This window comes from Oryctolagus cuniculus, unplaced genomic scaffold, assembly GCF_964237555.1.
Source record: "Oryctolagus cuniculus unplaced genomic scaffold, mOryCun1.1 SCAFFOLD_197, whole genome shotgun sequence".
Classification (NCBI taxonomy): domain Eukaryota; kingdom Metazoa; phylum Chordata; class Mammalia; order Lagomorpha; family Leporidae; genus Oryctolagus; species Oryctolagus cuniculus.
The window spans coordinates 36100-60000 of NW_027208243.1; the positions used below are offsets into that span (position 1 = coordinate 36100).

Genomic DNA, 23901 nt, shown 5'->3' on the forward strand with positions numbered 1-23901 from the left:
AACCTATTGCGCCACGGCACCGGCTCTCTAGTTGATTTTTGTATAGGCGTTTTATTTCATACTTCAGTCATGGAGATCCATTTTCCCAGCACCACTTTTTGAAGAAACTGTTCTGTCTCCAGGGATGGATTTTAGCTCCTTTGCCAAAGGTTAGTTGTTTGTAGTGCATAAATTGACTTTGTGGTTTCTGTTCTGTTCCGCTGAACTACATGTCTGTTTTTGTGCCAGTATGAAGCTGTTTTGATTATAACTAGCCTTAGTATGTCTTAAAATCTGGTATTGTGATGCCTCTGGTATTGTGATGCCTCAGGTATCTGATGTTTGAAACTGCTTTAGCTATTCAGGTCTCTTGTGCTTCCATTTGCATTAGTGTCATTTTTTTCTAGATCTGAGAAGAATGTCATTGGTATTTTGATTGGGATCACATTGAATCTGTAAATTGCTTTTGGTAGTATGGACATTTAATGAGATTAATTCTTAAAATACACAAACATGGAAGCTTTTTTTGTCTTCTATTTTGTTCCTTAATGTGTTGTAATTTTCATTATAGGAATCTTTCAGCTCCTTGACTAAGTTTATTAGAAAATATTTAAATTTTTTGTAGCTATTGTGAATGGTAGCTGTTGTGACTGATTTTAGTTCTTTCTTAGCCAAGGCATTATCTGTACATACAAAGGTTACTGATTTTTATATATTGAATTTATATCTTGCCACCAAATTTTACCAAACTCTTAGGAATTCCAATAATCTTAGTCTGGAGTCTTTTGGTGCCCCTAGAGAGTCCTGTCATCTGCAAACAGGGATAATTTGACTTCCACCTTTCCAATTTGTATTCCTTTAATTTCTTTTTCTTGCATAATGGCTGTTGCTAAAACATAAAGAACTGTATTAAATAGCGATAGTGGGGCCAGTGCCATGGCTCACTTTTTTAATCCTCCGCCTGTGGTGCTGGCATCCCATATGGGCGCCAGGTTCTTGTCCCGGTTGCCCCTCTTCCAGTGCAGCTCTCTGCTGTGGCCTGGGAGGGCAGTGGAGGATGGCCCAAGTGCTTGGGCCCTGCACCCCATGGGAGACCAGGAGAAGCACCTGTCTCCTTTGGCACAGCGCTGGCCATAGCGGCCATTGGGGGAGTGAACCAACGGAAGGAAGACCTTTCTCTGTCTCTCTCTATCTCACTGTCTATAACTCTACTTGTCAAATAAAAAAAATAGCGATAGGAGAAGTGGAAATCCTTACCTAGTTACAGATCTTAGGGGGAATTCGTTCAGCTCTTCCCTATTCTATGTGATGCTGGTTGTGGGTTTGTCATATGTTGCCTTGATTGTGTTGAGAAATGTTCCTTCTATACCAATTTGCTTAAGGTATTTATTGTGAAAGAATGTGTGCTTTATCAAATGCTTTATATGCATGTATTGAGATATTCATACATTTTTATTCTTCAACTTGTTAATGTGATGTAGCACATTTATCGATTGGCATATATTGAACCATCCCTGCATACCAGTAATAAATTCCACTTGGTCTGGGTGAACGATCTTTCTGATATGTTGTTGGATTTGATTTGCTCATATTTTGTTGATTTTTGCATCTGTGCTCATCAGGAATATTGGTTTATAGTTCTTTCTTTGTGTCTTTTTTTTTTTCTCCTGGATTAGGGATATAGGTGATGCTCAAAGGAGTCTGGGAGGATTGTTCTGAATAGTTTGAGAGTTTGAGAAGAATTGGAGTGAGTTCTTCTTTGAAAATCTGGTAGAATTCAGTGGTGAAGCCATCCTGTCCTGGGCTTTTCTTTGTTGGGAGAGTCTTTATTACTGGTTCAAACTCTTTCTTGGTAATTGATCTAAGTTTTCTGTGTCTTCATGTCTCAATTTTGCTAGATTCTATATGTCTGGGAGTCTGTCCATTTCTTCGAGATTTTCGAATTTGTTGTCATGTAGTCCTTTGTAGTAATTTCTGATGATTATTGTTATGGTATCCATTTTTACATCTTTCTCATCTGTGATTTTATTGACTTAGATCTTTTTCCTCTTTTTTTGGTTAGTTGAGCCAATGGTGCATCAATTTTTATTTTTCCAAAACACTAGCTTTTCATTTCACTGATACTTTGTATTTCTTTGTTTTAAATTCTGTTTATTCTCTGGTTTTAATAATTTCTTTTCTCCTAATTTTGGGTGTGGTTTGTTTTTCTGGGTCCTTGAGATGCATTAATATCTACTTTATTTGATGCCTTTCCAATTTCGTGATGTAGGCACTAATTGCTATAGACCTTCCTGTTAAGACTGCTTTTGCTCTATCCTGTAAGTTTTGATATGTTGTGTTGTCATTTTCGTTCATTTCCTGGAATTTTTTGATTTCCCTTTTGATGTCTTCTTTGACCCACTGTTCATTCAAGAGTGTATTGTTCAGTCTCCATGTGTCTGCATATTTTCTAGAGATTGTTGTTAATTTGCAGCTTCATTCCGTTGTGGTCAGAAAGATAAATGGTATGATTTCAATTTGTTTGAATTTGCTCAGACTTGCTTTATAGCCTGGCATATGGTCATTCTATCCTAGAGAAAGTTTGATGCACTGATGAAAAGAATGTGTATTTTGCAACTGTGAGGTGAAATATTCTGAAGATATCAGGTCCATTTGGTCCATAGTGTTAACTGCTGTTTTCTTCATAGATTTTCTGTGTAGTTGATCTGTCCCTTAATGCAAGTGGGGTGTTAAAGTCCCCTGTTACTGTTGTCTTGGAGGCTGTGTCTCCCTTTAGATCAATTAAAAAAAATTTTTTTTTTGACAGAGTGGACAGTGAGAGAGAGAGAGACAGACAGACAGAAAGGTCTTCCTTTGCCATTGGTTCACCCTCCAATGGCCGCCACGGCCGGCGCACCACGTTGATCCGAAGGCAGGAGCCAGGTGCTTCCTCCTGGTCTCCCATGGGGTGCAGGGCCCAAGCGCTTGGGCCATCCTCCACTGCCTTCCCGGGCCACAGCAGAGAGCTGGCCTGGAAGAGGGTCCGGTGCCCCGACCGGACTAGAACCTGGTGTGCCGGCGCCGCTAGGCGGAGGATTAGCCTGTTGAGCTGCGGCGCCGGCCCTAAAATTTGTTTTAAATAGCAAATGCTTTGGCATTGGGTACATATGTTTGTTACAGTCACATCTTCTTGTTGGATCTATGCCTTAATCATTACATAATGCCCTTCTTTGTCTCTTATAACAGATTTTATGTTAAAGTGTATTTTGTCTTTTATTAAGATGGTTACACCTGCTTGTTTTTGCTTTCCATTACCATGGAATATCTTTTTCCATGCTTTCACTTTGAGTCTGTGTTTCTTTGTTGGTGAGGTGTGTTTCTTGTAGATAGAAAATAGATGGGTTTGTTTTTTAATTCACTTATCCAATCTGTATCTTTAAATTGGAGAATTTACACCATTTACATTCAAGGTTATTATTGATAAGTTAGGATTTGGCCCTACTGTTTTTACATGAATACTCATATTGTTTGCTTTGGATTTCATTTGTACTTCTACTAGGAGATTTTCTGCCTTTATATTCTTTCATAATGATGACAGTTCTCTGTTTCTGTGTGTATCACATCCTTAAGAACCATTTGTAAGGCTGGATAAATGGTGACATTTTTTTTTTTTTAATTTCTGTTTCAGAAGGTCTTTATTTCACCTTCATTTATAAATGAGAGCTTTGCTGGACACAGTATTCCGGGATGACAGTTTCTTTTAGTGTTTGGACTGTGTCTCTGCATTCTCCTCTAGTATGTAGGATTTTGATAAGAAATCAGGTGTCAGTTTCATTGGGGATCCTCTGGAGGTAATCTGAGATTTCTGTCATGCACATTTTAGAATTTTTTCTTTATGTTTTACTGTTGAAAGTTAGTCAAACTTTGAACAGTAAAACAAATATAATGTTGTACTGAAGATCTTTTTACATCATGTCTGTTAGTTCTATGTGCTTCCTGTACTCAGATGTTCCTTTCTTTCTCCAAATTAGGGAAGTTTTCTACCGAATGAATAGGTCTTCTTTTTTTTTTTTTTTTTTTTTTTCTTTTTTCTTTTTTTTTTTTTATTTTGACAGGCAGAGTGGACAGTGAGAGAGACAGAGAGAAAGGTCTTCCTTTGCCGTTGGTTCACTCTCCAATGGCTGCTGCAGCCGGCACACCCTGCTGATCCGATGGCAGGAGCCCGGTGCTTCTCCTGGTCTCCCATGGGGTGCAGGGCCCAAGCACTTGGGCCATCCTCCACTGCACTCCCGGGCCACAGCAGAGAGCTGGCCTGGAAGAGGGGCAACTGGGACAGAATCCAGCGCCCCAACAGGGGCTAGAACCCGGTGTGCCGGCGCCACAGGCAGAGGGTTAGCCTAGTGAGCTGTGGCGCCGGCCCTGAATGAATAGGTCTTCTAATCCATTCTCTATTTCCACACCTTCAGAAACTCCTAAGACTCCTATGTTTGGTTTTTTGATATTATCCCATAAATCTTGAACACTGTTACTTTTTCTAATTTCTTCTTATTTATTTTGTTGGTCTGAGATACATCCCAAAATTTGTCTTCTAGCTTGGATATTGTTTATTCTGCCTCATTAGTCCATTGTTGAGGCTTTACACTGTGTTTTCTATTTGACATATTGAATTCTTCATTTCTAGTATTTTTTTAAAGATTTATTTGAAAGTCTGAGAGAGGTCTTCCATCCAATGGTTCACTCCCCAATTAGCCGCAATGGCTGGAGCTGCACTGATCAGGAGCCAGGAGCTTCCTCTGGGTCTCCCACGCGGGTGCAGGGGCCCAAGGACTTGGGCCATCTTCCACTGCTTTCCCAGGCCATAGCAGAGAGTTGGATCGGAAATGGAACAGGCGGGTCTCAAACCAGTGCCCATATGTGATGCCGGCGCTTCAGGCCAGGGTGTTACCCTGCTGTGCCACAGCGCTGGCCCTCGCACGTAAGTTTTTAATTTTGATAATGCCTAATTTATATTTTGTTTTTGTGTGCTTTGGTATTGATTCTGAACACAAATCTTGTATGAATTTGCTTTTGTATGCTGGGTTCATGAGATTGATGAGATTGGGTACTTTTTTTTTTTTTAATTTAAAATAAACCTCAGCCACTCATTCATAGGAGATGATACTAATTTTAAGGGAGTTTGTTTTTTTTTTGTATTGCATATTTTTGGTGCAATGTTTGGTATTGCTTTCTAGGTCTAAAAAATCAATTTATCAGCCTTTGCAAATTCATAATGTAATTTTCTCATGCTCTATTTTATTAGCATTAAGCCTTTCTTCATGCTAAGTAGGTGGTGATCAATTTATTGAAGATTTAAAAGTACTGTTTTCAGACTATTTTTTTATTACATGTTAATGTTTCTGAAATTTCTAAATGAAACATTGATAATTGAAATTTTTATAGATTTAAAATAATTCAGTTTTGGTCATCTACAGAGAAGTAAAATATTTCCTTTTCATTGAATTGTAATTTTAGGTCTCCTTATTTTTCTGGATAATTAATGTACCGGGCATGACTTACTGATAAGTATGACTAAAGTTCTACAAATTAATCCTAACAAGTTTCCATCATTTAATGTCTGTGCTGTAAATTGTTCTCAAATTGTTCCTGTTATTCTGGCATTATATCTTATGTGGATATGAATTCTCACTTTGTGTGTAAAAAGGAATATGGTTCAACAGGATTCAAGAACTTAAAAATCATTGCCCTTCAAAAGGAAGACCTTTCTGTCTCTCTTTCACTATCCACTCTGCCTGTCAAAAAAAAAAAAAATCATTGCCCTTCTTCACATTTGTAATAACTCTTTTAATGTGAAGTCAAAGTAATTTTAAAGGAATGTTATGGAATCTGTTATCTATTGGAAAAACACATTTTATTGTCATTTTCCTATACGTAAATGGCCTGCCATTTATTTTAGAGTTATTATATTTCTGGGCCCCGGAATGTTTCTACATTTTATAATTAAAGTTTGGTGGGAGCTGGAATGGTTTCTTGGAATGTTATAATATGCTGTTTGGAACAGTGAGCCTTTAGAAGGTTTCGACTTTGAGCCAACAAGGTGTTTTTATATCCAAATAACTATTTTTCTTTTATGGAATAGATACAGGAAGTATTTTTGGTAATTTCCAGGTTTTTTTTTTTTGTGTGTGTGAATCTAATATTATTGAAATTACCTAAATAATAACATTTTAAGTTAAACAGTTATGCAGCTTACCACAGTGCTGTTGCCCCTGATCAGAGTTGAGCCTGGGGTGTGTCTCTCATTTCAGTCCAGAAAAGGGCTCTGTGTTTCTCCCTGCAGTGTGTCATGACCTTTCACTAGGGCAGTGCCAATAAGGGAGGAGGACACTGCTTCAGGCAGCGCATTTGACTTTGGCATTCTCCTGGGTTTGTTGTGAGTGATTGCAGGTCTGTTCAAAAAAAATGGAACCAGGTTGCTTTCTCCAGTTATGTTGCCCTGAGTATACCTGATCCCCAGTAAAGGCAAAAATACAGAGTTGCTGGGGCAAGTTCCTGGCAAAAGGTATGATGTTGAGAAACTTTAGGGCTATCTGAAATGCTGTCTAGGCCTTCTGGGGGAGCCCACATGGGCGCCTAGAGAACACACATGTGGTGTGTAAGAGGAGTGTTGTGTTGCTGGGGAAAGTGCTCATTCTATTTGATAACAATGCATTATCATTTAGTGAGGCCAAAGAAATTTCTTTGCAGCTGTGGAATGCTCATTTTTGTTCTGCCCTTTTTTTTTTTTTTTTAAGATTCATGTATTTATTTGAAAGTCAGAGTTAGAGAGAGGAGAGGCAAAAAGAGAGGGGGAGGAGAGGAGAGGGAGAGGGAGAGTGGAGCCCTTAACTGCTTCACTGTGTTTTAAAATCTGTTACGTCATGCACACTCCCATCCCAGCTTAAATGCCTTACCTTCTCTGTTCTAGTACCCACATAGCGGAGCACTTTAGGATACATTGGGTCGACTTTGAAGATTCTCTATTGGTTAGGGTTCAGTTGCTAAGCACCAAAACTAATTCTTGGTGTTTTAAGCAGAAAGGGATTTATTGTGGGGAATCAAATGTCTTGTTGAAACGTTGAAGGAGCTTAAAGAGAAGCTGGCATGAGTCACTCAGAGCTCCTCCCAGATGGGCTCTGCAGAGCTGGACCATAAGGGTGGCCCACAGGCTTGCTTAGTTCGGAAGCTGACTGCTGATGTGGCAGCTGCTGCCCACTTCTTGGACCAGGACCACATTGTCCTTGAGAGCAGGATGGGTCGGTCATTTACTCAGGGTCAGCCTTATCTCGGTTGGAGAGACAGAATCACATGTGGCATGATTCACGTTTGTCACAGTCTGACAGAACTTAAGTCCAGTCTAGAACACCAGAGGCAAGCGATTTGGGGAATGTGGTGCTTAGCTTTCCAGGCCCTGCAGTTCATGGTAATCTACATTGTTCGCTACAGATTTATGATTTTAAACTGTAGCTGGTCCTTCAGAATTGTCCTGCAGTCCTTTAACTTCTCCTTTTTTTTTTTTTTAATTAAAAAAAATTTATTTATTATTTTTTTGACAGAGAGAGTGGACAGTGAGAGAGAGAGAAAGGTCTTCCTTTGCCGTCGGTTCACCCTCCAATGGGCCGCGGCGAGCCGGTGCACCGCGCTGATCTGATGGCAGGAGCCAGGTGCTTCTCCTGGTCTCCCATGGGGTGCAGGGCCCAAGCACCTGGGCCATCCTCCACTGCACTCCCGGGCCACAGCAGAGAGCTGGCCTGGAAGAGGGGCAACCGGGACAGAATCCGGCGCCCCGACCGGGACTAGAACCGGTGTGCCGGCGCCGCAAGGTGGAGGATTAGCCTAGTGAGCCGCGGCACCGGCCCTTTAACTTCTCCTTGATGGATTTATTGTTTTGACCCTTAAAGCACCAATTACCGCACCACTCTGGCCCTTTTCCTCTTAGCAGGTGACTAGAGCCTAGCAGCTCTTTTGGTGTTACCTGCTCTTAATTCTTCCTGCCTGTCCCTTTCAGATTACCACAGATGGCCCTAACACCCCTCTGTGGACTGTAGGCAAGAGATGGCAGGAGTCAGTGAAGCCCCTGGGAAGTTGAGAGGCTCTGGAGTGAGGTCTGCAAGGTGAGGGCAGCACATGTGAGGAGGGGCGTGAAAATCCTACAAGTTCTGTGTGATTTTTGTCATCTTTGAACATCATCAAATTGCTCTAAACTCAAGGCTGTCTTGTCTCGCCGATGGTATTATGTTCTGATACCTTCGTGGTATCCTCTCTCCTTTTGGGCCTCAGGTCGGGCCATACTCGGTTCTGTATTTCTGCTGTTTAGGCACTGTACTCCCTAATTTATCCCTGGCTTTAAGAAATGGAGTTTTGTTTCCATTGGTTTACTTTTATGTCCTCTTGGATATCTAATAGGTTTCTCAATTTCGATTTGTTTAAATCCAAACTCTTTTTTTTTTTTTCTCCTCCAAACATACCTCTAATCCGTTGTGCCCCACTTTGGTAAATAGCTTTGTAATTTACCCGGTAACTCGGGCTTCAAACCTTGGAGTTAGCCTTCATCCTTTGCTTTTCTCATTTTTCACATTCCATCCATTAGCAGATTCCAGTCTCTGCCTTCCAAATATACCCTGACGCTAACAACTTGTAATCGCCTTCCTGCTGCCGTCCAGGCCACCGTCGTCTTCCACAGCCTTTCTGAATGAGGGTCCGACTATTCTTCTGTACCCAGGGGCCAGAGTGACCTAAATCTTATCCTTTTTGCTGCTTGTTTAAGATATACATTCCATTGCATTTTGAAGACCGTTTATAGTACTTACAGTGGCCCACCGGGGTCTATGTGTACTCCCCCTTTTTTTTGAAAGCTTGATATTTTTTAAAAAAATTATTTATTTGAAAGTCAGAGTTAGAGAGGTCTTCCATCTGCTGGTTCATTTCCCAAATGGCCGTAACTACTGGAGCTGTGCCGATCCAAAGCCAGGAGCCTCTTCTAGGTCTCCCATGTGGATGTAGGGGCCCAAGGATTTCGGCCATCTTCTGATGCTTTTTCAGGCCATAGCAGAGAGCTGGATTGGAAGTGAAGCAGCCGGGACTTCAACCATATGGGTTGCTGGCACTGCAGGCGGAGGCTTTACCCGTTAGGCCAGGGCCCTGGCCCCTATGTGTACCTTTTTAACTTTTCCTCCTACCATTGTCTCTCTGACTTGTTAAGCTGCTTCCACACACCTCCTATTACCTATTTAAAACAACTGCCTTCCCAGTTTATTGGGCTAGATACCTATCTTTCCCGCTATCCCCCTACCCGATCCCTCTACACTATAAACTTCAGGAGGGAAGGAACTTTATTTTGCTTCTGTTTTGTCAATTCTTTGCTTGGTACATAGTAGGTAATAAATGCTTGCTGAATGGAAACAGTGAAATTATTCTTAAGGCTTTAATTGGAATAATTTTTTTTTTCTGAAGGGAGCCTCTTGTAAGAGGAGTAAAACGTGTGAGGACTGACTACTGCAGGGAAAGGGACAACAGGCATGCAGGAGTAGAGCAAGTACGAACTTTGAGATTAACTAGAGGAAAATGGAATGGATAGCAACCTGACCAAACAAGTGGGAGCTGGGAAAGGAAATGTGAAAATGGCATAAAACAACAAAGGTGGAAGAAATGGAATGCATCATAGGCTCTCTGTGTAGCTAAGACGGAGCAGCCCCATCCCTCTCAGTTCTACTGTCTTGTAACTCCATCTCTGGACTTAGTAAGTATATGGAAGATGGTAAAAGATAGAAAAGAAGTCGATGGGCAGTCTACAGACCCCGAGGCCTGGAGAATGACACGGGAATGAATTTCTTGGATTTCCTTATTGCCCTCTGTATGTCCAGTGCAGGGTGCTGCAGAAGCCTACGAAGTTGACTGACCAGTAGGCACAGATGAAAAAAATCTCCAAGAGCAATCTGTTTCCCCCTGGCCAAAGGCTGGGGCCGTGTGTGTGTGTGTGGTGCTATTTCAGTACCCTACCAGATTATGTTGACAGTCTTATTGGGGAGCCAGTCTTGTACCCTCTGCCTGGTAAAAGAAAGTGGGGCTCTGCCTTTTTATTTTTTCTTCCCATGGTGGAGTTAGCAAGGGCCAGTGTAGCTGAATACACCTCTGACCAGCCGCAGGGAGGTGGTTCAAGCAGGGGCTAATTGCTACCAGACTTAACACCTCCCCTCCAACCCTCATTGTCTGATTGTGAGCAGGTGAGCGTCAGTATACACTGGCATCAAAATAGAGGGGGATGGAGTCAGCTTTCTGTTCTCTGTCTCTGCCACCATCCCAACCCTCCTGTTAAAAGTGGCCCACTGGGTGATGAGCTTCTTAGCCCCTTGGGTTTTCATCTCTCTGGTGGTAGCTTGGCCCAAGTGGGATCTTGTCTCCTCCCATGGAGCAACAGAACAGTGAGCTGAAGCCACACTTGTGCTGGGAAGGTGTCATTCCATCAGCTGAATGTCTGCCCTGTCTGTCTGCAACAAGGCAGTGCCTCACTTTGTCACTGTGGTGGTTGCTGGGGGTGGGAGGTATGACAGATGGCTAAGCACACATACCTGCCTATCCCTGGTCTTAATGTCATTTAGCTAGGGATCTGCCTGCTGAAAGAAAGATTAAATAGAATCCAGGATCTCTTAGTATCAAAGATGTGCAGGTTACAATTAAACACTCATGGTACTAAGAACCAGGAAAATCACTCCTAAATTAGAACAATTGACGGGTGCCACACTGAATTTATCTGACAAGGATTGAGAGCAGGCATGATAAAAATGTTTTAACAAGCTTGTACAAATTCTCTTGAAATGAAAAATTAGAAAACCTTAGTCAACAAAAGGAGTTTAATATAAAAATTACAGAACTGAAAAATGAAAATGAAAAAGAATGTTGTATGGGGTTAATAGTAGAGTGGAGGTGACTGAGGACAGTGAACTTGGAGACAAATGATTAGACTTTTGTCTTGGATAAAGAAAAATGGAACATTTATTGCTAAACAAAATCTTAGAGATGAGATCCAGGGATAAAGACCCTAGATAATAAACAGACAGTTAATTGTATGGGGACAAGCTGAATGCCTTTTCTCTAAGAACCACAAGAAAACAAGCATACCAACTTTTACCTCTTTTATTCAAGATATACTGGGAGTCCTAGCCAGGGCAGTTAGGCAAGAGAAAGAGAGGGCATCCAAACTGCAAAAGAGGAAGTCAAATTGTCATTGTTTGCAGATGGCATGTTCATATGGAAAATCCCCAAAGACTGACTTATAAGCTATTGGAACTAATACATTCTAGTAGTGTTTCAGGATACAAGGTCATGAGCAGAAATCAGTAGTGTTTTAGTCTGTTGGAGAATTATCTGAGAAAGAAATCAGGAAAACAATATTCCCGATAGCTTTAAAAAAACAAAAAAAGAAAAAATCCTGGGAATAAATTTAACCAAAGAGGCAAAAGATCACTGCAATCAAAACTGTCAATGGTGAAGGAAGTTGAAGAGGACATGAAGAAATGAGAAGGCATTCTGGCCGGTGCCGTGGCTCACTAGGCTAATCCTCCGCCTTCCGGTGCCGGCACACCAGGTTCTAGTCCCGGTCGGGGTGCCGGATTCTGTCCCTGCTGCCCCCCTTCCAGGCCAGCTCTCTGCTGTGGCATGGGAAGGCAGTAGAGGATGGCCCAAGTGCTTGGGTCCCTGCACCCGCATGGGAGACAGGAGGAAGCACCTGACTCCTGGCTTCGGATCGGCACAGTGCCGGCCGTGGCGGCCATTTGGGGGTGAACCAATGGAAGGAAGACCTTTCTCTGTCTCTCTCTCACTGTCTATAACTCTACCTGTCAAATAAATTAAAAAAAAAAAAAGGAATTAATGTCTTTTAAATGTCCACACTGCTCAAAGTGATTTGGAGAGTCAGTGTAGTCCTTATAAAAATACCAATGAGTACCCAGTGATTTGTAGATTGAATGTAGTTTCTATTATTATTATTTATTTGACAGGTAGAGTTAGACAGTGAGAGAGAGAAAGTTCTTCCTTCCATTGGTTCACTCCCCTAATGGCCGCTGGGTGCCTCCTCCTGGTCTCCCATGCGGGTGCAGGGACCCAAGCACTTGGGCCATCCTCCACTGCACTCCCGGGCCACAGCAGAGAGCTGGACTGGAAGAGGAGCAATCGGGACTAGAACCCGGCACCACATCCGGGACTAGAACTCAGGGTGCCGGTGCCTCAGCTGGAGGATTAGCCAAGTGAGCCACGGCACCAGCCAAATGTAGTTTCTATTAAAATACCCAGAACTAGGAAAAACAGTACTACAATTTGTGTGGAACTACAAAAGACCCTGGATACCTAAAGCAATCTTGAGCAAAAAGAACAAAGAAGGCAGTGTTATACTCCCTGACTTTAAAATATGTTACAAAGCCATAGAAGTTAAAACAGCATAGTGTAGGAGTAAAAAGGTTTTTAGACCAGTGAAAGAGAACAGAGACCCTAGAAATAATCCTATGCATCTGTACCCAACTGGTTTTTGACATAAGTGCTAAGAATATGCACTAGAAATAAGTGGTGATAAATAAACCCAGCTATGGCTATAAAACAAACTTCAAAATTTAAGAGAATTGAAATCCCACAAATGATGTTCTGTGGCAATGATGGAATCAAACTAAAAATAACAAAGACAACAGTAAAATCTCAAAATGAAAATTAAACATAATTATAAATGACCTTTGTGTCAGTCTCTGAAGGAAAAATTTAAAGTATGAAAATACAATACTTTAAATATATGGAATGTAGTTTAAAAGCAGTCCAGATTTACAATTTACAATTCTAAATGATTACATTTGACAAGGGGAAAGGTCTCAGGTCAATTATGTAAACTCCTGCCCTGAGAAACTAGAACAAGATGGGCAAAATAAATTCAAAGGAACATAGGAGTCAATGAAATTGAAAGTAGTAAAACAAGACAAATGAAAAATTGTAAGAAGCTAGTTCTTGGAAAAGTTGAATAAAATTGATAAACTATGACCACATCACAATGACCAGGCATAGAGGACATCACTACAGGGCTATGGCTGTCAAAAGAATAGGATGGAGGAATCTGGAAAATATTATGCTGAGTGAATTAAGCCAGTCCCAAAGGGACAAATATCATATGTTCTCCCTGATTGGCAACAACTAACTGAGCACCAAAGGGGAAACCTGTTGAAGTGAAATGGACACTGTGAGAAACAGTGACTTGATCAGCTCTTGTCCTGACTGTTGATGTACAATGTAATACTTTATCCATTTTAGTATTTTTTTTGTTTTGTTCTAGTACTATTGGTTGAACTCTGTAATTAACACACAATTATTCTTAGGTGTTTACATTTTAACTGAAAAATGATCCCTGTTAAATATAAGAGTGGGAATAAGAGAGGGAGGAAATGTACAATTTGGGACATGCTCAGTCGGACTTGCCCAAATGGTGGAGTTAGAAATGTGCCAGGGGATTCCAGTACAATCCCATCAAGGTGGCATGTACCAATGCCATCTCACTAGTCCATGTGATCAATTTCAGTTCACAATTGATCGCATGGTAGGTCTAAGAGTCAAAGGGATCACACAAACAAGACTGGCGTCTGCTAATACTAACTGATAGAATCAAAAAGGGAGAGAATGATCCATCATGGAAGCGGGATACACAGTAGACTCATAGAATGGCAGATGTCCTAAACAGTACTCTGGCCTCAGAATCAGCCCTTAAGGCATTTGAATATAGCTGGAGAGCCCATGAGAGTATTTCAGGCATGGAAAGCCAAAACACTCTGGCAAAAAAAAAAAAAAAAAAAAAAAAAAAAAAAAAAAAAATCTCTGTGAGTGAGATCCCAGTGGAAAGAACGGGGCCATCAAAGGAGGAGGTACCTTTCTCTGAAGGGAGGAGAGAACTTCCACTTTGACTATGACCCTGTTGGATAAGATCGAAGTTTGCGAACTCAAGGCTTCCATAGCCTTGGAACTCATGACTAGAGCCTAGGGAGATTACTGACGCCATAAACAAGTATGTCAAATTGTTAAGTCAACAACAGGAGTCATTGTGTACTTACTTCTCATGTGGGATCTGTCCTTAGTGTATTGTCCAAAGTGAATTAATGCTATAACTAGTACTGAAACAGTATTTTACACTTCGTGTTTCTGTGTGGGTGCAAAATGATGAAATCTTTACTTAACATATACTAAATCGATCTTCTGTATATAAAGATAATTGAAAATGAATCTTGATGTGAATGGAATGGGAGAGGGAGCGGGAGATGGGAGGGGTGCGAGTGGGAGGGAAATTATGGGGTGGGGAAAGCCATTGTAATCCATTAACTGTACTTTGGAAATTTCTATTTACTAAATTAAAGTTAAAAAAAATAGGAAGGTTCCATATACAAAGGAAATGGCAAAATAAAGAAAGACTGGTTTAAGTTAGGTACATTATGTTAAAAGTTTGCACTGTACCCTTAAAAATGTTAATCCAGGGGCCAGTGTTGTGGCTTAGTGGGTAAAGCTACCACAGGGGATGCAAACATTCCATATAGTTGCTGGTTCAAGGCCTGGCTGATCCACTTTTGATCCAGCTCCCTGTTCATGGCCTGGGAGAAGCAGTAGAAGGTGGTCCAAGTGTTTGGGCCCCTGCCAACCATGTGGGAAACCCAGATGAAGCTCCTTGCTCAGCTCTGGCTATTGTGTCGATCTGAGGAGTGAACTAGCAAATGAACCCCTCCCCCTCTTCTCTAACTCTGACTTAAAATAAGTAAATCTTTAAAAAATGTTAATCCAAAAATTTAAAAAGCTTGATATATTAAAGGAAATCAGATACCATGCTGCAGAACAGTATCTAGTGATTTCAGTTTACAAATAAAAATTAGAGGAGCCAGCATTATGGCACAGTGGATTAAGCCACTGCCTGTGATGCTGATATCACATGTGGTACTGCTTTCAGTCCTGGGTGCTCCATTTCTGATCCCATCCAAGTTCATGGGCCCGTACCACACCCACATGAGAGATCTGGATGAAGCTCCTGGCTTTGGGCTGATCCAGCCCCATTGGTTGTGGCCATTTAGAGAGTGAACCAGTGGATGGAAGAGCTCTGTCTCTCCTCCTCTCTGGGTACTTTGTAACTCTGCCTTTCAAATGAAAAACTAAATATTCTTAAAAAAAATTAGGGGCACAAAGCATTAAAACTAGTATATTACAATATTAAAAACTCAAAAGTATGAAAGTACTTGAAAACACTGCTATTGCTACATTTAAATAATTTCCTCTTACAGCTATTTAATGTGTAGTTATTAATCTTTAAAACTTCATCTTGGGGCCGGTGCTGTGGCGCAGTGGGTTAACGCCTTAGCCTGAAGCGCTGGTATCCCATATGGGCGCGGATTCTAGTCCCGGCTGCTCCTCTTCCAATCCAGCTCTCTGCTATGGCTTAGGATAGCAGTGGAGGATGGCCCAAGTCCTTGGGCCCCTGCACCTGCGTGGGAGACCTGGAAGAAGCTCCTGGCTTAAGATCGGCGCGGTTCCGGCCGTCGCGGCCAATTGGGGAGTGAACAATCGGATGGAAGACCTCTCTCTCTCTTCCTCTCCTCTCTCTGTGTAACTTTCAAATAAATAAGAAATAAATCTTAAAAACTCACTTCATCTTAAAATATGCAAGTTTAATAACAAAAAGAAAAACTTCATAAATTCTCTGCTTTCCAAGATGATGTATAACCTACTCCCTTTTTGGTTGAAGATTGTTTTCAAGATAATTTTCTTGGGAGATAGCAGTGTTCTTTATCTGATTTGGGGTGGTGGTTTGTGAATGCTTGCATTTGTCAAAAGTAATGAAACGTATTTGCTTAAAAGATATAGATTATCCTATTTGTAAATTATGTCTTGGTAAAGTTGACTTTTTAAATTCAACAAAAGAATAAGGTAATATTACAGACAACTTTGTGCTCAGAAATTCAACAGTTTAGAGGAAATTCCTGGAGTTTTAGTTTTTTTTTTTTTTTTTTTTTTTTAGATTTATTTATTTTCTTATTTGAAAGTCGGAATTAAAGAGAGGGAGAGACAGATCTTCCATCCGCTGGTTCATTCCCCAGATGGCAACAATGGCCCAGGGCTGGGCCAGGCTGAAGCCAGAACCTTCTTCTGGGTCTCAAACATGGGGCACAGGCATCCGTGCTGTCTTCTGCTGCTTTCACAAATTAGCAGAGAGCTGGATCAAAAGTGGAGCAGCCGGGACTCGATTTGGTGCCCATATGGAATGCCAGCACTGAAAATGGCAGCTTAACCTGCTGCACCACAATGCCAGCCTTGATTTTTAGTTTTATCAAAGATTAAAAGCTCAACCAACATAAACAGGAAATCTGAATATTGTATAGTCAGGTAAGAAACCGCACCCTTAATTTAAAATCTGAAAAATAAATCTCTGGGCCCAAATGGTTTTACTGGAGAATTTACAAACATTTAAAGAAACAATACCAATCTTATTAAATGTCTCCTAGAAAATGGAAGATAAGGGAAGTTAAAAAGTTCATTTTGAGTCTCATTTTTTCCTGACAGCAAAATCAAAGTAAAAAAAAAAAAAAATGTCAGTATCTCCATGGACGTTAAGGGTAATAATCTTCAAAAGATAGTTGAGTTGAATCCAGTAATGTATTAAATATTTCACATAACCTGAGTGGGATTTGTTCCAGACATACAAGTCAAGTTTAGCAATTGAAAATCATTGTAATTTACCATACAGGATAAAGAAGAAACATTGTGATGTATCCACTGACTCTAGAATTGATGAAATTCAGTATTCATTTATGAATAAAAACTCAGTAAATCAGAAATAAAGGAGAAATTTCTCAACTAGATATCTGCCAGAAACTTCCAACTAAGATCACATTTAATGAAGGAAGATGGAATGTTTTTCTTCTCCGGGTGGGAACAAGGCCAGAGTTTGTGTTCCTACCTTTGCGGTCCTAAATAGCACTACAATAGTGTTTATTCTCACATGACTTGAGTACATTTGTTAGAAAATGAAGTATTTGCCATTTTGTCACATAACAGTGTCATTTTGGAAAGGTTTTGCAGTATTCCCCTCTGATTATTGCTTGTAGAAATTAGATGTTCTCTTTTTCTAGAGTGAAGCAAAACCCCCAACCAAAATGGAACTGGAAGTTCTATCCACTGCATTAAACCACACCAATTTACAAAACTGCTGTGGTGCAGTTGGTTGAAGCCATGGCCTGTGGTGCTGGCATCCCATGTGGGTGCCAGTTTGGGTCCTGGTTGCTCCACTTCTGGTCCAGCTCTCTGCTGATGTGCCTGGGAGTACAGTGGAGGATGACCCGATTCTTGGGCCCCTGTGTCCACATGGGAGACTTGAAAGGGGCTCCTAGCTTTGGCCTGGCCCAGTGGATAGAGAATCTTCTGCCTCTCCTTCTCTCTGTAACTGTCTTTCAAGACAATAAATAAATCTTTAAAAAAAAAAGAAAAACAAGAATGTACTTGTTTAGATTATACAAATGTTTGCATAGAAAATCCTAGGGAATTTTATTAAAAACACCTTGAACTAATAAATGAATTAAACAGTTCTGATATGCCATATCAACATAAAAATCGGTCACATTTGTATAGCACAAAAACTAAAATGTGACAACTGAAATTAAAACACAATGAATGCCCTTTACAGTTCTTCCCAAGACTGAAGTGCTTAGGTATCAATGTGTGTAGGGAAGGGTCTTTTGTGCTGAAAATGCTGATGAAACAAATCCAAGCACCTAAATAAATGTTGACATATACCATGTTAAATATGGGAAGATGTAATTCTCTTTAACATAATTTTAATGCAACTCCTATGAAAACTTCAAAGCTTCTATTTTAAGAAACTGGCAAGATTACTAAAAAAAAAACAAAAAACAAAAAAACTTCTACGGAAGGGCTATGGCCCTAGAATAGCTAAACAATGTTTAAGAGGAGTAGTAGTTGGAATCACTGTACTGGTATTCAGACCTTCCCTTAAGTTATGTTAATCAAGACAGTATGCTGTTGGCTGGCAGCAGGGTAGAAGTATAGTTCAGTGTGGCAGAATAGACAATTAACAAATACATTCACACAACTAGGCCATACTAATTTCTGACAAAGATTCAAAAGCGAGTCAGTCATAGGAGGATGGCTTTTTCAAACATGGTGGTGGAGAAACTGGACATCCATAGGCAAAATGACAACCCTCAATCTGAACTGTATACTGTTTACAGAACTGAAAGTAGATTATGGACTTAATGTAAAATAAACTTCTAGGAAAAAAATTAGAAATTAGAAAGTGTTTAGGAACCAGAACTAGGCAATGTTTTTAGTTTTGATACCAAAAGTACAGTCTACAAATTTTTGATAAATGGGGAGCTACTGAATTTAAACAATTCTGCTCTATGAAAGACCATATAATTTCAGACAGGTATAAAATACTTAAAACCAGTATACCTGGTACTAAACCAAAGACTAGTACATCAAAAATAGAAAGACTTCTCAAACATCCATAGTAAACAGTCCAGTTATAAAGTAGACAAATGACATTAATAGGCATTTCATTGGCGAGGGCGTGTAATTGACAAATAAGCACAGAAAAAGCCAGCAGGAAAATAAAAATTAAAGCATGTAGAGCAACCACTTTTAAACAGCTAAAATGAAAAGTGGCAATGGCACCAATACTGTTGAGGATGTAGAAAAACAACATCACTCGATGGTGGGCATGTATAATGTGGTTGGTTTCTTGTAAGACCAAGCAGGCATCTACCATACAACCTGGCAGTTGCACTCCTGAATATTTATTCCAGAGAAAGTCGTGTAAACAAATCTGTACACAGATGTTCACAGAGCCTTTATTATTCTAATATCCCAACCCAGATACCCTTCGGCAGGTGAATGATTAAACCACAGTGCAGTGTATTGTGATTATTTCTCACAATAATATCAAGGAATTGATTCCTTTTGATAATGTGGATGAATTTCTATGTTGAGTGATTAAAAACTGATTTGAAAAGTAACACATGGTATGATTCCATTCATATCATATTTGTGACATGAAAAAATGGTAAAAATGGAGAAATGATTGGTGGTTTCCAGTGGTTAAAGAGTCAATGAGTGTGTCAAGGAATCAAAATGAAGTGTTTTCAAAACAGCACATGAAGATGGCTAACAGCAAAGTGAGGGATGCTGTGGTAATGGAAGTGTTCTGTGTCTTGGTGACTGTGTGCTGTATGCTGTATGTGGTATTGTACTACAGCTGTTGATGATGTTGCTACTGTGGGAAACTTGGTCAAGGGTGAATGGGATTTCTTTGTAGTGTTTGCTAAAAATGCATGTGAAGCTACAGTTATAACAAAAAGTGCAATTAAAAAACATGACAGAATGAATTCTATTAGATTGGAAATTGGCTTAAAAATACAGCTGATTACAAGTAACACTTCAGTTGTGAAAGGGAAGATAGAAGTACAGAGATAGGAAAAAAAAGATACCATTCAAACAGAAAATATTGTTACTAGATCAGGTGAAACTTCTAGTTGAAAGCCCTAAAGATTATTACAGGAGTTTTTGATTGAGAAAAACACTGTTTCTGAAGAGGTAAAGTAGCAGTAAGGATGTGTAGACATCAAATCACATAGCTGCTAAACACAAAAAACCAAGAAACAAAACTGGCAATGCAAGCAAATTTTAATAAAAAAATGTAAATTGGATCAAACAAAGCAATAAAAGGTAAGTCTCCTTCCAAAGCCTGTGGAGAATAATGCAAGTCACATGCAGGGAGTCTGTGGAGTCAGAACAAAGGCACAACAACTGCCCTTTATCCCCTGTGTGTCCAATTTTAAAAATGGTTTTAAAATGGTGATAATGTATAGAATGTCATAATTTACCATCTTAACCAATTTTTAGAGTACGGTTCAGTAGAGTTGACGTAATTGTGCAGTCAGTCTCCAGAACTGCTATCTTGCAGAAACTGAAGCTCATGCTGCAGCTTAGGATCCATTTTTTCTCCTATATTTTAGTTATATGCTAGCTGAGAGAATTCTGATTTACTTAAGTTTGGCAGTTAATGGCTTTTAAAAACAGTTTCCCATGCAATTTCAAGACGTGCTTTAGTTACACTGATATATGAGTAGAAGCTTAAAAGAGGAATTGTGGAAAGTTTTTATTTCCAAGCTGAATAAAAATGTGACAGCTGCTCTTGTTATTATCATAAATAGAAAGGAAAGCTCCACAAATTTGCAACAAACATTAAAACTGCATTATGATCTCAGAATAGATGGATATTGTGTCCTGGGTTGTTGCTGGACTGAATATGATGGTGTGCTGGAAGCATGGCTCCATCAGATGTGCCTGGGCCCTGTCTGGTGTATTATTTGGCACATATGTGTTGCATAAGTCTGCTTGGTACTATCGTTTTGTGAGAGTGAACATAAAAATTCAGCAGTCCGGAATTCAGAAAATGATGAGTGGTGAGCATTTGTAGTTAATGACATGATTACTGCAAGTCATTCCCTTTCACAGTAATATCAAGAGACACTTTATTTCAAGGTCTACACAAGCACAAATTAACCTGATCATACAGGGTATTGTTTTGGGGGAACTTGCATAATACATACAAACTTGAAATAATACCCATCTGATTATGACCATGGTACTTTATTACAGCTGTGAAAATATATTGCAAAGTGTCAGATGTTCATGTGGGCCTTGAAGTGTTGCTGCAGAACCTTGGGCTCCACAGAATAGAGTTGGATCGCTGCTACTCTGGAGTATATGGGAAGAATGTCCTTAGGAATTATGTTTTGGAATCAGAGGCTTTTATTAAGAGATGAGTTACTGGTTATGCAATGAAAGTGCTTATGCTAATATGGTCAATTTTCTGGTTTCTCTGGCACCTGACTTGTTCCAGATTAGCAGTGTTTCCACACTCTAAGTATTATAACTTGAAAAGAATATCACTGATTGCAAGATAATTGGATACAACATATTTGAGAAACAATGAAGATTTAAATGAGCAAACCTCCTAATTTAATAAAATGTGTCATGTGAACAAAATGAAGTAACTTATTTTTTAAGGGATCCAAGTTTTCTGAAAAGGATTACTTGCTAAATATTAAGTGGTATAATTGCATTCAGTATATTGTACTGAAATCTTTTCATAATAAGAAATATGATTTATAGTACATTTTTTAAATGGCAAAAATTCCTATTCAATAACATGAGTTCATTTTTCTGGAAAGTTCTTGATTTGAAGGTAGGAATATGGTAACGTCATTCACTGGAACATGTGACATGAGCCTGGTGTTGTGGTGCAGTGGGTTAAGCCATTGCCTATGACACCGGCATTTCACATGAGCACCGGATCAGCTGCTCCACTTCCATCCAGCTTCCTGCTAAGATACCTGGGAAAGCAGCGGAAGACGGCCAAGTTCTTGAGCTGTGCCACGCAGGAGAGGAGACCCAGGTGAGCGCCAGGCCACTTAGGGAATGAATCAGCAGGTAGAAGGTGTCTCCCCGTAACTCTGCCTTTCAGATAAATACATCTTAGGAAAAAGAAAAAAACAAGGCATGTGACATGTTTCAGAAACCCAAATTCCAGGATGGGCTGTAGATCTCCTGAAAGATGATTCGATGTTGTCTGTTTACCCTGGTCATGTCTTTGCCTTGCAGTCTTCTGGTCCGGTGTCTGCCAGGAGCATTTCCTGTGTAGTAGTGAATTATTTTGTACCATGAAATCTGAGATCTGTTTCCTGTTAGATTCTGGCTGTAATTTTTTGTCTTGGGAAGTACCTCACCCTTGTCTAGATTATACAGCTTGGGCGGCTGTGACACCAGTGATCAACCATTGCCAGCCTCAGGGACTCTCAGTGTCTTCACATGCTGTAGTCATTCAGTTCTTGTTATCTCCCTGTTATGTGTAATTAAATTATTAATAATAATTAAAATTATAATTATTAATGTGTAATAATTAAAATGAACAATCTCATTGTTAAATGTTTGTACTGCTAGATAAACCTTTTTTGTGTCTCAATTGCAACTTTCAATAACTCCTACTCTTAAAATCTTTGAGGGGGAGGTGGGGCTGGTGTTTTTGTGTAGTGGGTAAAGTAGCAGCCTGTCAGGCTCACATCCCATTGGGCACCGGTTTGAGACCTGTCTGTTCCACTTTCATTCCAGATCCCTGATAATGGCCTGGGAAAAGCAGAGAAGATGGCCTACAAGGGAGAGCTGGAAGAGAAACTCCTGGCTTTGGCCTAGTCCTTCCTTGGCTGTTGCAGCCAGTTTGGGGAATAAACCAGCAGATGGAAGATCTCTTTCTATCTCTGTCTCTCCTCTCTCTCTCTCTCTGTAACATTGCCTTTTAAATAAATAAATAAATTAAATCTTAAAAAACAATGCTGCAAATCAAGAATCCAGAATGGACTGTGTTGTACATGTGGTTTCCAGTGAAGAAGGTGAGTCCCATTGACTTCCCTGTTACCCGAGTTCGGGCTAGTTGGTGACTTGTCCAGTTCAAGGATAGCACACCTGGGCTGGTGGAACTCCTGTTGATATAGCAGGCGGATTGGATTAGATCGATTAGATTTGTGATCTGGAGACCACGCCTTCACCATGCCTCCTGTGATTTTACACCCTTACCTGCCAGACTATGTAACCACTCCCCTTTGGAAGTGAATAAAAGGCCTGGAGCATGGTGGGCCCTTTGCTTATTGTCCGGCACTTCCAGGCATGCTGCCTTCTAGCCACCCACTCTCTGCTTTCCTGCCCTTGTTTTGTTACCTGTGTCTACTGCTAACTGTAGACTTGATCCAGGTGGCTCCTGGCCTGGTCTCTAACCTAATATGGACCCAACTTAATTAGTAGACTTCCGTCTACCCTAAGCATCTCTCTCCCCTACATAAAGCCCTAACTTTCCTGTGTATTTCTCACTGAATAAATACTTAAAAAACTGTACCATGTTGCCTGTTTCATTTATAAGTAGCCAATATTTAGAATTCTTATCTTAAATTTATGGCAAGAACCCTTGAAATTTGGAGTAAATGTACCCGACTTCACTATGAGCCTTCCTGTAGGGCTATTGGTCTGCTCTCGGATTTTTCCCAGGCTCCACCTTGCGCGCTCATTCTGCCGGCATCGCAGACACAGGTCTGTGGTCCTGATATATGCAACTACTTGAAGTTCTATGAATGTACTTTGCTCACTGTTACCTTAGTAGCAATAACAGTAATTAGAGCTAACATTTATTAAACACTTACTTTGCCAGACACTTTACATGCATTATCTTATTTAATCCTCACAGCAAGAGCATGAGGGTAGGTGCCATTATTGCCCTCATTAAATAGAAATGAGAAAGTTGGGGCATGGAGTGCTTAAGTGATTTGTCTAGGATCACACCGCTATAAAGTAGAGGAGCAAGGATCCAACCTTAATCTCTGGTGTTTTAAAAGTTGCAATTGTTAATACTTGCAGATGTTTTTTTGCCTTTATAGAATTGGAACCTAACGTCACCTTTGAGGGCAAACTTATTGTTTGAAGGGTCACTAGGTAGGTTTTTTGTTAATCTGAATTATGACAAGATCTTACTCTGGAAGTGGAAGTCAGATTTACATGTGTAAAAATCCAGATCTCTCCCCCACTTTGGGTAGTATTTTATTTTTACATTTTAAAAGCTTTTTAAGGTTTAAAGAAAATTATACTCCATGTATTTAAAGATTTATTTATTTGGAAGGTGGCATTATAGAGGCAGAGAAAAAGAGGGGGGTCTTCCATCCACTTGTTCACCCCCCACTGGTCACAGCAGCCGGAGTTGAGCTGATTTGAAGCCAGAAGCCTCTTCTGGGTTTCCCAAGTGGGTACAGGGGCCCAAGCACTTGGGCCATCTTCTGCTGCTTTCCC

General features: G+C 40.2%; 1 long non-coding RNA gene across 1 annotated transcript in view; it reads left to right on the forward strand.

Annotated features, from left to right (window-relative positions):
* LOC138848072 (uncharacterized) overlaps positions 1-22959 on the forward strand; it is a 59045-nt gene extending 36086 nt beyond the window's left edge. Inside the window, exons 1-2 of the long non-coding RNA XR_011385923.1 lie at positions 1-21469; positions 22183-22959. The exon at positions 1-21469 is cut by the window's left edge and continues 36086 nt beyond it. This is a non-coding gene — a long non-coding RNA (uncharacterized lncRNA). The remainder of the gene's footprint in view (positions 21470-22182) is intronic.
* The last annotated feature ends 942 nt before the right edge of the window (positions 22960-23901 follow it).